An 8,192-nucleotide genomic window follows, 5' to 3' on the forward strand; every position below is an offset into this window, starting at 1 on the left:
CAGGTGGCGGCGGGGGGGACCCGGCCCCGCACCGCGCTCCGCGCTCCGCGCAGGCGGCCCCGGCTCTGCCGCCGCCTTTCCGCGCTGCGCTGCCAACGCCCGGCAAGTGCGGGAGGGCCGCGTTTTTTTTATTATTATTTTTTGTTTTAGGGGAAATGGGGAACTCGGTGGTGCCGGCGAGGCGGGACAGGTGCAGCCAGGCCCGCGGGGCCGCGTCGCCGTCTCGGGCGTCGCCGTTGCGCAGCTGCGGCGTGACAGCGGCCGCCCGGCCTCGCTGCGTCAACCGCCCGGCCTCGCCTTCCCACCGCCAAGCGCCGCAACGCTGCAGAAAGTGGTTTTCTCGCGTAGGTTTCTGCAGCAGAGAATTCACGACCGCTGCGAAACGCCAGCTCGCTTCATAGCCCATCGCGTGCCCCAGTGCGTTGCTCTGCGCAGCCAGCGTGCCTCAACGAATGCGAGTATGTTTTATTACATAACATCCTACCCTATTCATTTTTATGAGAAATAAATAAATTTCCACAGAACATCTGGTGTTTTCTATCCCAAAGCCGTGTTGCTTACGCTAAACTGGCTAACCCTGGAAAAATTAAACTTCTGGGGGCCCAAATCTCTCAGGGAAATTTTACTCAATGTGCAGTTTTTAATGAAGTCAGCAGGAGTACTTATATGCATTTAACTCAAACCCCAGGGCTTTCAAGAATCCCCAACAGATTTCCAATATGCTCCCTTTGCTGTTAAATGAAATGTTGTGCCTAATAAACAGTAGATCAGTGTTATGCCCGATAAACAATAGACCAATGGGCCCATGCTCCAACCCGCCCAAACACACAAACGAAGAATATCTAAGYGCTTAGGATAGGGTTTATAAATTCATTAGAGACATAAAGGCCTGACAGAAATTCGGTCTCAAAAATATTGCATGGAGGCTGAGAACAGAATTCTTTCCATTTTGTTTTAATGGGAAGGGTAAGCGCACACTGTGCTTGCAAGCTGGCATGTTTATTCATTTTCCACCAAAGCTAATTTCAAGGAGGACAGAATCCAGCATACTGCTTTGGAAACCACTCTGGCCATAAGGGAAGGTATGACTACAAAGGCACAAAATCAAGCAGACAAAAAGAGGGTGTAACCAAGGGCAAGAAGCTGGGAGGCTGGGGAGGAATGAAAGCAGCAGAGATGGCCTTGCATAGAGCAGTGAGTAAAATCCTTAAGCTGCTTCTAATAAATGGAAAAATTCCAAAGACAATTAAATACCGCAGTAATTAAACATCCCCTAGTAATAATTAAACAGTAGTCCAACAGGAGGCTTACTGAGAAAAACTGATTGTTTTATGGACATTAATACTTCTAACTACTGGTTATACTTAATAACTGAGAAGAAAATTTTGTTTCTACTTGCAAGTAATTTGGTCCCTATGCTTTGCATGGCACTCAAAACAAAGGCAAAACTGGCTGCCAGTTTATTGTTTAAAGAGCAACTATCCAGGCATTATTCATTAGATGTATTTTATCACGTTATTTTGCAGCCCGTTTTAGGGGAAGATCTGAAGAAAACAAGAGCAAGCAGAGAAGCAGTAGTTTCTTTATCACTTACTGAGTAAAGATATCAATTAGGTTACCACCACAGTAGTTTCACCATGGCTTTTCATCAAAATATGTTTTTATTTGTATTTCTCAGCTGAAAAAAGGCCATGTAGAGGAAACACCATGATGTTATTTTAGTCATTGTATATTTTCCACCTCTTGCAACAGATGTATTTTCTTTCTCTTCAACAACTTGCATCTAAAAGTATTTCTGTTTCTTGCACTGCAAAACCCTTTGGAAATCATGGGAGGCTGAGGGGAGAAATCTGACCCAGGTGCACAGCAGTTACAAGGAAACAGTAACATGGACACAGGCAGAGTACCGTTTTAATTATTAAAGCAAGTCTAATAATTATATTTTACAGGGGAAAAAAAAACACTTATCCAGGCAATCACTAGACTTAAAAATCATTTCATTGTGATGTATGACCATAAGACCACAAGCTATGCAAACATCTCACTGTTTCTAAGCTCAATGTGGTAGCAACATTTTTTAAAAACATATATAAAATGTAAACGCATTTAGTGAGAGCTAATGCAGGTGGATGTTCATCACTRAAGCTGTATCAGGTTTCCTTCTAACTACAATTTCAGTTTAAATAAGAATTAATCCTTCCTGCTGCTGGGATGAGTATCCCTATGAAATTCAGATCATTATTTGCCCAAAAGACATAGCTAGACACTGACCAACAGCATGACTTAAGCCAATTTAAACAGCTTCTACCCTCTGCTCCGTCCTGGCTGCATATTCCTCACACCGAGCTACTCCCCCCGCTGTTTTCCCTAGTGCAAATATTTGTGCAGCCACACGGCGAAGCAGACTGTGGAACCAACCAGCCGAAAAGTTAATGCTGCGCAAATAAATAAATAATGTATAATAAAATTCTCAAGTTTTCCTTGGCTCTGCCTCCTGAAGAAACGCACGCGGGGTTACACCTGGAGGGGAGCAGTGCGGCTGAGCAGGCAGCACTCCGGGTGGCATGGCAGCAGCCTGGATTTTTGGCTCCCATTTCTGCTGGCCTCGTGTGTGACCCTGAGGAAGCCACTTTGGTCATTGCTGTCCCTCCTTAGCTTGCTTGGAAAGCTGCAGGTCTGCAGGAGTGAAACCACGTTATAAAACCTCGATTACAACTGCCCAAGCCCAGCCCTGCGTTGCATTGCGGCCGCAGTCCTGCCCATAGAAAGGGCTTGGTTCTCTGGGGAAGCACGAGCACCAAAGCTGTCAAAAAGCGATCGTGGGCCATAAAACCCACAGCCTTTCCGCCCTTTCTCCACCCTGAGAAAGCAATGGGTTTTCTGCCTGGAGACCTGTGCGGAGAGGCAAGGAGAAGGACATGGAGAGCCAGTGTGAGCTCAGAGGGAGTGCAACGCAGGCAGACAGGCACCAGGAGATACCAAGCCCCACTTSAAATGCAGACACATCTTCCTCTGTTTTTCATTTCCCTAATTTATTATACATAAGGCCATTACATGAGATGCCTAACAAGCCCCCAGGCTAGGTRGGACACGGAGGTGTCATTCCCAGAGCAGCTGCAGATGCTGCAACCACAGCTGCGAGGAGAGACGCTACCACCAGGCTCGCACCGCTCACTCGCACAGGCTCTGGGCCCCAGCAGACTGCAGGGAAAACTCCAGCTTGACACCAGATAAAAATCCGATTTAAGGAACTTCTGCTTCTGTTTCTTTTTGTAGCTTCTGAGCATCTCAAGCTTTGCAATGTATTTAACCTCACACTATCTCTGCAGGATAGAAATACTATTAATCCCAGTCACAGATATGGGACTGAAGAACAACTGAGTGATAAGCCCAAGACCACACTGTCTATGTAAAGGTGACACTTGAACATATGACGACCCCACACAAATCCTAAATTTACACCCTAACTCCTGCACCCTCCTTTCTCCTTGTATGCAACAGTAAGAAACGGTACTGGCACTGCTATGCATTTTAATATAATATATACCTATCATGGTGTTACTGTCACCATACTTAGGATCTGTGAACTGGTACCTCTCACTGTGGCAGGTGCCACAAAAAACGCAATAGTTTCAGTCTAACACTGCTAAATGCATAATGACCCGAATATTTATACATGAAAAACTGCATAAGGAGGTTTTAAGGTAGCTTGTTCCTAGCCACAAAGGAAGTCTCTGCCACGGGACAATGGGTATATGAAAGTTCTCATCACTGTAGTATTCAACAGCTTAGTCTTAAATTCAGATCACATACCTCTTATTTTTAAGAAGAYTGTTTGCAATCTACAAACCTCTTGCATTTTCCAAGATTTCGGTAAAACAGCATCTCTAAAGGAGAAATTAAGAACCCAGGATTTCAGATACCTGGAAAACAGCCCACACAGCTATCAGTTCTTAATTTGCAATTTAAAGGCACGGCTCAGGGATGTTTTAGTGCAAGGTGAATATAAGCTGATTGTAGCTCACAACAAATTTGAGAGAAAACACTACTTGCTCACTGTAACGGTCTTCTGAACTTTAGTTAGAGYCGTAGGAAAGGAAAAGTCGTAGTATAAAAAGCGCATGTACAGGTCATTATCCTTTTCACAGGTTGGGAGGGAAGGTATTCTGGTACTTTTTAACTGGAATCCTTCACATAATAAATGCTGTATCTTCTTTCAAAATACACAAAAGAGTCTTTTGCAAGTCTACAGTCAGGAAACTCCAAGCCTCCAGAAATTATGCCTAAGTAGAAGGGGTGAGAGAAGAGGTTGAAATGAAATAGGTTCAGAACCGAGCATCAGGGAGCTCTAAACTCGTTCCTTCTAGCCTTCCAAGTTTGCCTGCAGTGTTTCCTAGCAAACACAGATTTGGCAAGGTCGCTGTCTTCACTAGCAGCACAGCAACATCCCACACAGCCACAGCCCCCCGACCTTGTACAGCCTTGCACAAAGTCTTCTTGAATCATCTGAAGGTATTCCTAGGTCATGTCCCAGAAATGACAAGCATCTGCAAAAACCCACTTACATACTCATTTTTCCTTGCTCTTTCCTTCTTTCCTTCCTCCTTTTGTTATGGGTTGCCTCTGCTGAAAAATAACCCTTCTCAGCATTTCGGAAAATGGTTAAAAAGGAGAGTATATTCTCCTTTCCATGGGTAAGCAGACTTGAGACAAAAAAAGCTGCAGACACGCAGGYAGTAAATACAGTTCTGACACACAATCATTTCTGATCCAGTCTCAGCCAGAAGTTGTGTGCTATAGCTTCACCCTGACACTTCTCTACCAGCCCAACCACACTTTTCTCTCTCCATTCTCTCCTTGTACTGGCTTAGGTCTGTGCGGTACCTGCTAAACCTTCCTCTGATCCAATTTAACACATGAAAGCAGCAGAAAGCCGAGGGGGGCAGGTGGGGAGCACGGGCATTTTTCTGTGCGGTGAGCAGGTTGAATCAGCTCAGAAAAGGCTGCGATGAGCGCTGCCAGCCAAAGGCAGGGGACCTCCCTTTTGTGGGTGGTAATGAACCACTAGCCTGGCTCGGCTGTACAGCAAATCTCCACCCTAAGAATCACACCATTTTACATTTTTCGGGGGGGGGGGGGGAACAGTTTGCAGAGGTATGTTATCCAGGGTCGACACAGCCTGCCACTCGCCCCACGCCGCTCAGCCCTGGCCCCGCTCTGCTCCCCTGTCTCTGCTCACACACTCGGGCACCACACTCCACCTGCACGCATGTTTTCCAAAGCGCCCCRCAAGTGATTTGATGTCGTATGAATGCGTCTGCCTGTAAATTCAACAGAAGTCACACTGTTAAACCCACAGCTTTAACAGTCACACAAACTAAAAGTAATGACGGGCTGAATTTAGAGCACGTGCTACCTCTTGCAGTGGAATTCAGACCCTCAAAAAGCATGAAACAAAAAGCATTAAACCACAACCTGCTGATGTTTGTGAATTACACAGTGCATTACCTGGTTTTCTGGGATGAAAGACGAGAAATCACTTGCTTTACCTAATGTTGTCACTATTGACATTCAGACAGACAAGACTGCTACAGCCTGAAACCCAATTCACTTATTCACTTCTATTCTGACAGATTTCAGTTTACGACTTCCCAGTCCTTCAGTCTGGGACACTAAACTGATCCAAAAAGGCCAGTATCCCCTATGCCTTTAAGTATTGYCCCTAGACCCTGCTCCTTCATGGGCCCTACAACAAAAAAGCCAAATTACAGAAAGACAGAGAAGTAAATGGGCAGAGGAAAATATCTGATACCAACGAATGGGTTAATTCTACCTGAATCATTTTCTTTCCTAAACTAGAAGAGCTTAGTCCTTGAAAAGAGACAGAAACACTAGTATCTAAAACTTGGCAGAAGACAGTGTAATTCTACCTAGTGCTCAAATACAGTTATAGACAGTGACAGAAATGCTACTTTACTTACAGAGCACCTCACTACAACTCTTCACTGCTACATATTTGCAATAAACAAAGCCCAAATGACCTCATTTTTATATGGTAATAATTACTGGATGTCCCAAGAGAACCAGCAAGGGCATAGAAACACTGCGCTGGTATGCTGAATTCTCGGACTGTATGCATAACAGCACTGAAAAAATTCTTTAAACGTATACATTATTTTTATACAAAGCTATACAATCCTGACTGCAGTATGATTTTGTTAGATACGTGGCTTTCCAAAGCAAACGATCACCTGAGTATACAGTTAGTCTGAAAGACAAGTATTAGGTCTTCTATTCATTTGTACAGGTTTACACTCAGCTTTCTTTTAAGCAAATACAGGTTTCCTGCTATTGTGTAAAAAAGACACAAAGTTGAGGGGATACTAAGTGTGAAGTGAACCTGATAAATGCAGTTAAAATGCAAAAATATACAATTAAAAGAAAAAAAGATGCTAGTTTTTCCAAGAATAAGAAGCAATCTTTCCAGAAAGAAAACTGCTGTTGATTCTTGAAGTAGAGCAGTGCTGGACATCATCCCACAAGGTAAGTTTCAGATTCTCTACTATTAAACTCCTTCAGACTTCTACTGCTTTAATGGGATAGTTATATTTGCTCAAGAGTCTTCGCAGAGACAATTTTTAAGAATACAAGCTCCATCTAAAACTATTAGAGATGTTACTATGCCAATAAAGATCACTTAATCTTTGCCCTTTCCCTTTCTTAYACCAAAAAAAAAAAGAGAAATATTTCAAAACATACTGTTCTGTTTTTTGTTTTGAACATTGGAATTTCGTCATCTCTGATATAAGACAAAAAAAAAATAATCAGGCAAATGAATGAATAAAAATATATACCAAGTTAAACTATGTGGCAAATACACACAGAAGGAACATAAAAGCAAGGACTGGATGCATTTTGTATAATCAAACAGCAGTCTCTTAACTAGGACACTGGAGTCCACTAAGGAATCCTCATTAAAAAGCTGTAGCTATATTTTTCCTCTTCTCATACTGTGAGTCACTCATTACATTTTCGGATGTTACAACACATTTCTGAATAATAAACACATCCTAGAATTACAGTGGACTTTTTCATGTGTATATTTATCATTATAAAATCAAATCAAGAATSAGCTTATATTTGTAAAAGTTTCTATGCAAGGAATGCTATTATTCACAGACAAAGTATTTGGTATAGCCTGAGACAAGCATACAGATATGCACAGAAGTTACAGCATGACAACGTTAGTTTTACTATTATTATTTGGCCTTTATACAGAGAGAAAGGATTGGGGAAGGGATCACAGTGTTCCTCATCAAACCCTTTCCTAAGGGAGAACAGCCAGACACCGCCCTTAGCTAGAGAAATCTGGACCCAAAACTGTACTTTTGCAGCTGCTTTTTTCTTTTTTTTTCTTTTTTTTCTTTTTTTTTTAATGCTAGGAAGCTAGGGTGTGGAGGCTGCACAGCCTCAGAAAATCAGCTGTGCAGCAGGAAATTACTATTGATACCTTGAATAAGTACCAGGGAATTATTTATTCACATTTGTGTTTTAGACAATAACGAATGGCATCTAGCATATGTACATACAGGGGTGGTTGGTCCAAGGTTTTCCACTGCTCCAGTAAGATTAAAAACTGTCATCTTTTCTTCTAATTTTTATTGTCCTTTCAACTTTGTAGTCTTAAGAGGCCCATATTTGCTACCTCATACACTTGTGCTGACTCCCTTCACAGAGGCAGGCCATATTTATGGAATCAAAGGAAAACTAGATAATGTAATTTTTAGAAAAAAATGTTGTGCTCAAGCTCCACGAATATGTTTAGATGCTTATGAGAACCCAACAGAATACTTCTGCATTGCTCATGGTGTGAACGCAAAGGAAGGGAGAAGTGTGTTTATTACTGCTCTTACAGCTGCTCTAATTAGCAGAGAAAGATAAGAGCACTAATTTGGAGAGGCAGGAGAAAAAAGTAAGTTGTGCAGAAAAGTAAGCTCATTTAAATAAATACTTTTTCCACTGCAGCTCATTCAGATAGAGAACTGGCTATTAAAGAACAGTTAGCTAGAAACATCACCTGATTACTTACTTGTTCAGGAAATGTTCACTATTTTCAGTAGCAGGCATACCTATGCAAGCATGTGCTGAATGAATCAATTCATCAATTGATCTGAATACATAAATCATTAAGA

This window comes from Apteryx rowi, unplaced genomic scaffold (genome assembly GCF_003343035.1).
Source record: "Apteryx rowi isolate R43461 unplaced genomic scaffold, aptRow1 scaffold_150, whole genome shotgun sequence".
NCBI classification, from domain to species: Eukaryota; Metazoa; Chordata; class Aves; order Apterygiformes; family Apterygidae; genus Apteryx; species Apteryx rowi.